This window comes from Schistocerca serialis, chromosome 6 (genome assembly GCF_023864345.2).
Source record: "Schistocerca serialis cubense isolate TAMUIC-IGC-003099 chromosome 6, iqSchSeri2.2, whole genome shotgun sequence".
Classification (NCBI taxonomy): domain Eukaryota; kingdom Metazoa; phylum Arthropoda; class Insecta; order Orthoptera; family Acrididae; genus Schistocerca; species Schistocerca serialis.
This window is the reverse complement of record NC_064643.1, coordinates 719,002,154-719,009,773: the sequence shown is the minus strand read 5'-3', so window position 1 is coordinate 719,009,773 and position 7,620 is coordinate 719,002,154.

Below are 7,620 nucleotides of genomic sequence, written 5' to 3'. Positions count from 1 at the left end.
TCAGTGCCTAAGCTTACACACTACTTAACCTAAATTATCCTAAGGACAAACACACACACCCATGCCCAAGGTAGGACTCGAGCCTCCGCCGGGCCCAGCCGCAAAGTCCATGACTGCAGCGCCCTAGACTGCTCGGCTAATCCCGCGCGGCTTTCCAACATCAATGGAACGGCTCACATGGAGACGTTTCATGTGAACTGCACCTAATACTTTTGCGATCTGATTTGAAGCCTTAATTTTACACGGTTCATTATTATTACGAGGGCTGTCCAGAAAGTAAGTTGCGATTGATCGCGAAATAAAAATCACAGTGAAAATCAGAAATGTTTCATTTGTAACAGTTAGCTACACCTTTCAGGTACTTCTCTAGGTAGTCGCCGTTCTGACTCAGACATTCGTCGTAGCGTTGTAGCAACTTTCCAATACCCTCATCATAGAAGGCAGCCGCCATTGCTTTCCGCCAATTCTCTTCGCTGGCCTAAAGCTCGTTGTCTGTGCCAAAATGTTCTCTTCATAGCCAGCGGTTCGTTTGAGCAGATATGAAACTCAGTGGGAGACAATTACGGGCTGTATTGTGGGTAACCAAACATTTCCAATTGAAACGATGCAGGAACATCTTCATCGCCCTGCAGAATGAGGCTAAGAATTGTCTTGAAGAAGAAACCGCACAACAGCTATGTAATGTTGGTTGCATAGCTTCAGGGGAAAATTCTCACCAGGCCCTCGTACTTGGTGGGAGACACTATTTTCTATAACATCTTTACGCGCTCACTAAGAGCTCAGGAATGAAAAGAGTGACATAATTCTACCTAGAGTCATACTAGAGACACTGCCCAACACATCTTTGCAAAGCTTTATCGGATTTTCATAGTCGTTTCCATTTCGCGACCGATCGTAACTTACTTTCTGGGCAGCCCTCGTGTTATTATTATTATTATTTCAGTTATTCTAAAAGTGACAGTAGAACATTTAATTGGTTTGTTTGCCGGCACTCTTCAGCAGCATCTGTTAAAATCTGTTACTATAGGTTATCTGTCTTCAGCTGATTGCAATTTAATTGAAAAGAGTTACACTAGACGCATTTCGCTTTTATTTATAAAGCATTTTCCGTGGTTATTCTGCAAATAGGATACATTCGTTTGTATATCTTTGATTGTTTTAGGTTAAAAACAGCTTTTTCTTTATAAAGTTGGTGTGCAAGTTACTTACGGTGTTTCTTTACATATTCTGCTCCCTCCTCTTTGCTAGCAGCGGTTGGCGTCGAAAGGCTTCATTTCACATTTACACTTGGCAGTTTTTGCCTTTTTGCAGTATTTACACTTCAATTTCTCAAATTGTTTCTCATTCCGCACTGCCACAATGTTTATGTTTGTTCGTGTGTTTTCGTTCATGTTGTGAGTGTTACCAACCTGTGAAACTATTGTGTTTCTGTGTCTGTGTGCGTGTGCGTGTGCGTGTGTGTGTGTGTGTGTGTGTGTGTGTGTGTGACGGAGAGAGAGAGAGAGAGAGAGAGAGAGATTTAGTGAAATTTGTGAAACTGTCTTGTATGTAGGTAGAGACGTGAGAGGAGTGGAGGTGGGTTGACTTTTTTTGCAGGGAGGTGGACAGAATCTGGGAGCAGATAGTAGTGGTAAATGGAGCCTGTGCTTATGTGTGTACATTTAATGTTATACAGACTCTCTCTCTCTCTCTCTCTCTCTCTCTCACACACACACACACACACACACACACACAAATACAATAGTTTCACAGGTTGGCAACACTCACAACGTAAATGAAAACAAACGAACAGACATAAACATCATGGCAGAGTGGAATGAGAAATAGTATGAGAAAGGGAACTGTAAATACTTTAGAATGCCAAAAACTGCGAAGAGCAACTGTGAAATGAAGCCTTTCGAAGCAAACTGCTACTAACAAAGAGGAGGGAGCAGAATATGTAAAAAAACACCGTAAGTAACTTGCACACGAACTTCATAAAGAAAACGGTGTTTTTAACCTAAAACTACCAAAAATGTACAAACGTTTAAAACTAAATGCGTATGGTGTAATTCTTTTTAATTAAACTGCAGTCAGCTGAAGACAGATAGCCTGTAGTAACAAAATATCTAATTACATGAAACCTTTTATTTTTTTTATATACTGTTGCGAGCACACTCGATCCACGTGCCTTGCGCAGTTGCGTAAAGAGTGTCTGTGAACTGTGGGTGCGAGATTTAAGATAGGATTCAGCCCACGGCCCGCTTACAGGTGGACTGGTATACTTCGTGGCGCAGCCGGCTGTGCTCGCACTGAGAAAGGCCTACATTCCAGCGAAGCTGTTTCCGTGCTTTTTGTTCGAGGGCAGCCCGCATAGATAAGCGGCGTATCTGGCGGGAGTCGCCAGCTGCCACTTGACCGTCGCTCGGCGCCCTCTGCGGGTCCCGGCGGGCCGTTTCATCCCGTCTGGGCAGAGTCATTCGCGAGATTTGGCCTCCGCCTCCCGCCCCCCGTCTGCCGTCTTCCGCCGTCCGCTTTCCGCCTCCCGCCTCCAGCCTGCCGCCGCCCCGCGCTCGGCCAGTTCCCTGGGGGAATCCCCTCACACCGGGCCGCTCAGATCTCGTCCTGTAGGGCGGGAGGGAGGGAGGGCAGGGCGTAGGGCCTCCACCGGGGCTCCCTTCTTTATTACATCTTCGACAGCAGAAGAGGCTAAGCGCGTGTGCTGCCTCCCGCTGCCGCCGTTGCGCCCCTTTCAAATTTCGGCTTCCTCTCAGCGAGGAAGCGTGATGAACTATCAGTGCGATGCCCAGTATTTGGATTTCGTTCACTTCTGTTTGATAAGAGAAATCGCTTCCCTACGCAGCTGATTTAAATTTTTTGTCATTTGTATTTGTAACACAAATATTTTAGGCCACGGATTTTGTAACACAAACATTTTTGTGCCACATCAGTAACATTGATCTATTATTATTATTGTGTTATTGCTTTCCTTTCTCAGACGTTATGTCTGGTTAAAAATGGAAAGTGATGCCGACCTTGATCAAGTGTGACTTCCTTTTAACTGTACTGTATATGTTACATTGCATTTAGGAACTTTCGGGTAATTGAACATGTATCAATAATTACAGATTTCTGTAGTTGTATATATACGTTTGGATTTAGCTGTATTGCGTTGATCTATTGGTGGATATTGTGTGGTATGACTCCTGTAGTTGATACTATAATTGGTATAATGTCATCTTTAACCTGATGCCACATGTCCTTGACTTCCTCAGCCAGTTGGATGTATTTTTCAATTTTTTCCCCTGTTTTCTTCTGTATATTTGTAGTATTGGATATGGCTATTTCGATTAGTTGTGTTAATTTCTTCTTTTTATTGGTGAGTATGATGTCAGGTTTGTTATGTGGTGGTGTTTTATCTGTTACAATGGTTCTGTTGCAGTATATTTTGTATTCATCATTCTCCAGTACATTTTGTGGTGGATACTTGTATGTGGGAACGTGTTGTTTTATTAGTTTATGTTGTATGGCAAATTGTTGATATATTATTTTTGCTACATTGTCAGGTCTTCTGGTGTATTCTGTATTTGCTAGTATTGCACATCCGCTTGTGATGTGATCTACTGTTTCTATTTGTTGTTTGCAAAGTCTGCATTTATCTGTTGTGGTATTGGGATCTTTAATAATATGCTTGCTGTAATATCTGGTGTTTATTGTTTGATCCTGTATTGCAATCATGAATCCTTCCGTCTCACTGTATATATTGCCTTTTCTTAGCCATGTGTTGGATGCGTCTTGATCGATGTGTGGCTGTGTTAGATGATATGGGTGCTTGCCATGCAGTGTTTTCTTTTTCCAATTTACTTTCTTCGTATCTGTTGATCTAAAGGGTTGTAGAAGTGGTTATGAAATTGTAGTGGTGTAGCCGATGTATTTATATGAGTGATTGCTTTGTGTATTTTGCTAGTTTCTGCTCGTTCTATAAAGAATTTTCTTAGATTGTCTACCTGTCCATAATGTAGGTTTTTTATGTTGATAAATCCCCTTCCTCCTTCCTTTCTGCTTAATGTGAATCTTTCTGTTGCTGAATGTATGTGATGTATTCTATATTTGTGGCATTGTGATCGTGTAAGTGTATTGAGTGGTGTATTGAGTGCTTCTAGTTCTGTGTTACTCCATTTCACTACTCCAAATGAATAGGTCAATATTGGTATAGCATAAGTATTTATAGCTTTTGTCTTGTTTCTTGCTGTCAATTCTGTTTTCAGTATTTTTGTTAGTCTTTGTCTATATTTTTCTTTTATTTCTTCTTTAATATTTGTATTATCTATACCTATTTTTTGTCTGTACCCTAGATATTTATAGGCATCTGTTTTTTCCATCGCTTCTATGCAGTCGCTGTGGTTATCCAATATGTAATCTTCTTGTTTAGTGTGTTTTCCCTTGACCATACTATTTTTCTTACATTTGTCTGTTCCAAAAGCCATATTTATATCATTGCTGAATACTTCTGTTATCTTTAGTAATTGGTTGAGCTGTTGATTTGTCGCTGCCAGTAGTTTTAGATCATACATGTATAGTAAATGTGTGATTTTGTTTTGGTATGGTCCAGTAATATTATATCCATAATTTGTATTATTTAGCGTGTTGGATAGTGGGTTCAGAGCAAGGCAGAACCAGAAAGGACTTAATGAGTCTCCTTGATACACTCCACGCTTAATCTGTATTGGCTGTGATGTGATATTATTGGAATTTTTTTGGGTATTAAGTGTGGTTTTCCTATTTTTCATTACTATGTTTAGGAACTGTATCAATTTAGATTCTACTTTGTATAGTTCCAATATTTGTAGTAATCATGAGTGGGGTGCACTATCAAAAGCTTTTTGGTAATCAATGTATGTGTAGTGTAGCGACCTTTGTTTATTTATTATTATTATTATTATTATTATTATTTGGTACCGAGTGTATGTATCTCTTTCAATAATTGCAGTAAAGAAGGAGAGGAGAGTGCTGCACCTACAAGATAGCCTACCTAGGAACACACGATGTTTATTGGTCAGTGCTTCAATCTAGTGACACATTCTAAAATCACATTAGAGCACCCGATAGGCGGACGTTGTCGTGCCACTGATCTCGCTAGTAACATATATGTCTTGAACTAAAATTCTTTTCTCAGTGTAATCGGAATACCTCAAATACGAACTGTTGAACTCTTCATAAACATTGCATCATCACAAAAACCGCACAAACGGACACTGATTGAAACGTTTTATTTACGAGGGCAGTTCAATAAGTAATGCAACACATTTTTTTTCTCGGCCAATTTTGGTTGAAAAAACCGGAAATTTCTTGTGGAATATTTTCAAACATTCCCGCTTCGTCTCGTATAGTTTCATTGACTTCCGACAGGTGGCAGCCCTGTACGAAGCTGTTAAAATGGCGTCTGTAACGGATGTGCGTTGCAAACAACGGGCAGTGATCGAGTTTCTTTTGGCGGAAAACCAGGGCATCTCAATATTCATAGGCGCTTGCAGAATGTCTGCGGTGATCTGGCAGTGGACAAAAGCACGGTGAGTCGTTGGCCAAAGCGTGTGTCATCATCGCCGCAAGGTCAAGCAAGACTGTCTGATCTCCCGCGTGCGGGCCGGCCGTGCACAGCTGTGACTCCTGCAATGGCGGAGCATGCGAACACACTCGTTCGAGATGATCGACGGATCACCATCAAACAACTCAGTGCTCAACTTGACATCTCTGTTGGTAGTGCTGTCACAATTGTTCACCAGTTGGGATATTCAAAGGTTTGTTCCCGCTGGGTCCCTCGTTGTCTAACTGAACACCATAAAGAGCAAAGGAGAACCATCTGTGCGGAATTGCTTGCTCGTCATGTGGCTGAGGGTGACAATTTCTTGTCAAAGATTGTTACAGGCGATGAAACATGGGTTCATCACTTCGAACCTGAAATAAAACGGCAATCAATGGAGTGGCGCCACACCCACTCCCCTACCAAGAAAAAGTTTAAAGCCATACCCTCAGCCGGTAAAGTCACGGTTACAGTCTTCTGGGACGCTGAAGGGGTTATTCTGTTCGATGTCCTTCCCCATGGTCAAACGATCAACTCTGAAGTGTATTGTGCTACTCTTCAGAAATTGAAGAAACGACTTCAGCGTGTTCGTAGGCACAAAAATCTGAACGAACTTCTCCTTCTTCATGACAACGCAAGACCTCACACAAGTCTTCGCACCCGAGAGGAGCTCACAAAACTTCAGTGGACTGTTCTTCCTCATGCACCCTACAGCCCCGATCTCGCACCGTCGGATTTCCATATGTTTGGCCCAATGAAGGACGCAATCCGTGGGAGGCACTACGCGGATGATGAAGAAGTTATTGATGCAGTACGACGTTGGCTCCGACATCGACCAGTGGAATGGTACCGTGCTGGCATACAGGCCCTCATTTCAAGGTGGCGTTAGGCCGTAGCATTGAATGGAGATTACGTTGAAAAATAGTGTTGTGTAGCTAAAAGATTGGGGAATAACCTGGTGTATTTCAATGCTGAATAAAACAACCCCTGTTTCAGAAAAAAAATGTGTTGCATTACTTATTGAACTGCCCTCGTAGTAGTGTAGAGGGAATGTTGCCGAAATAACTTGCGTATAAACCGTAATTCAGACAATGCATCCCACATTTTCACAGAATATTATATCCAATACACTTCATTTGTTGCTTGAATGTCAAATTAATTGAGTGAATTACGTATCGATTAATTCACTCAGTACGCACCCAATTACTGTATACGAAATATTATTTCAAACACACTTCATTGGTTAAAACAATGTTGAATTAATCGATGAACAATTAACTCAGTTTGTATGCAATTACAACAAGCGAAATATATCAGAACTCAATAATCATAAATCGAAATCTCAAAACAATGTCTAACGACGACGCAATGAGAGTCAATGTGAATAGAGACCGGTAGGTAAAAAATTTGGAATTATGTTTTCACGTGAAAAATTTGAAGAAAATATTTTAAAATGTTTTGGTTGTAAAACTAACAAAAGTCTTGATCTGGACAAAGGCGCCAATTACTGGGTCCTGGTATATCCGAGAACCATCCGGGCGACCTCGTAAGTAAAATACAAAATTTTATGAAAATCAGTCAAGCCTTTTAGGAGGAAAAGAATTGCAAACACACGCACGCCAGAATTTTATATATAAAGATGAAGAAAGGCACATTAGAGACCGTCATAAGCAGTTTCCGACATTTTATGCAGTGTTTATTGTTGTTACACATGACATTGCGTTTTGTATAGCATTTGCAAATATTTCGCGTCCTACACTTTTAAGTGCTGTAGGATATATTAAAGATATTTGGAATATATTGTTAACTATTCAGGTATAGAAAATTATCAAAGTGAAATTCTACATATTTTTAAAATTAGTTATATAGTCTTGTGGACGGTCAACAGATACTTCGTCAGTCATGCACCATCTTGTACTCTGAAGCAAAAGGTATTTTGTAGTGTAACTTTGGATATTTGCAAATTAACTGAGTTCCTTAAATGTCTTAACAGTTTTACATGTCTTGAAAACGAAAATTTGTTTTAGATTACAATTGCTTCCACTTCAAAATTTATTTCA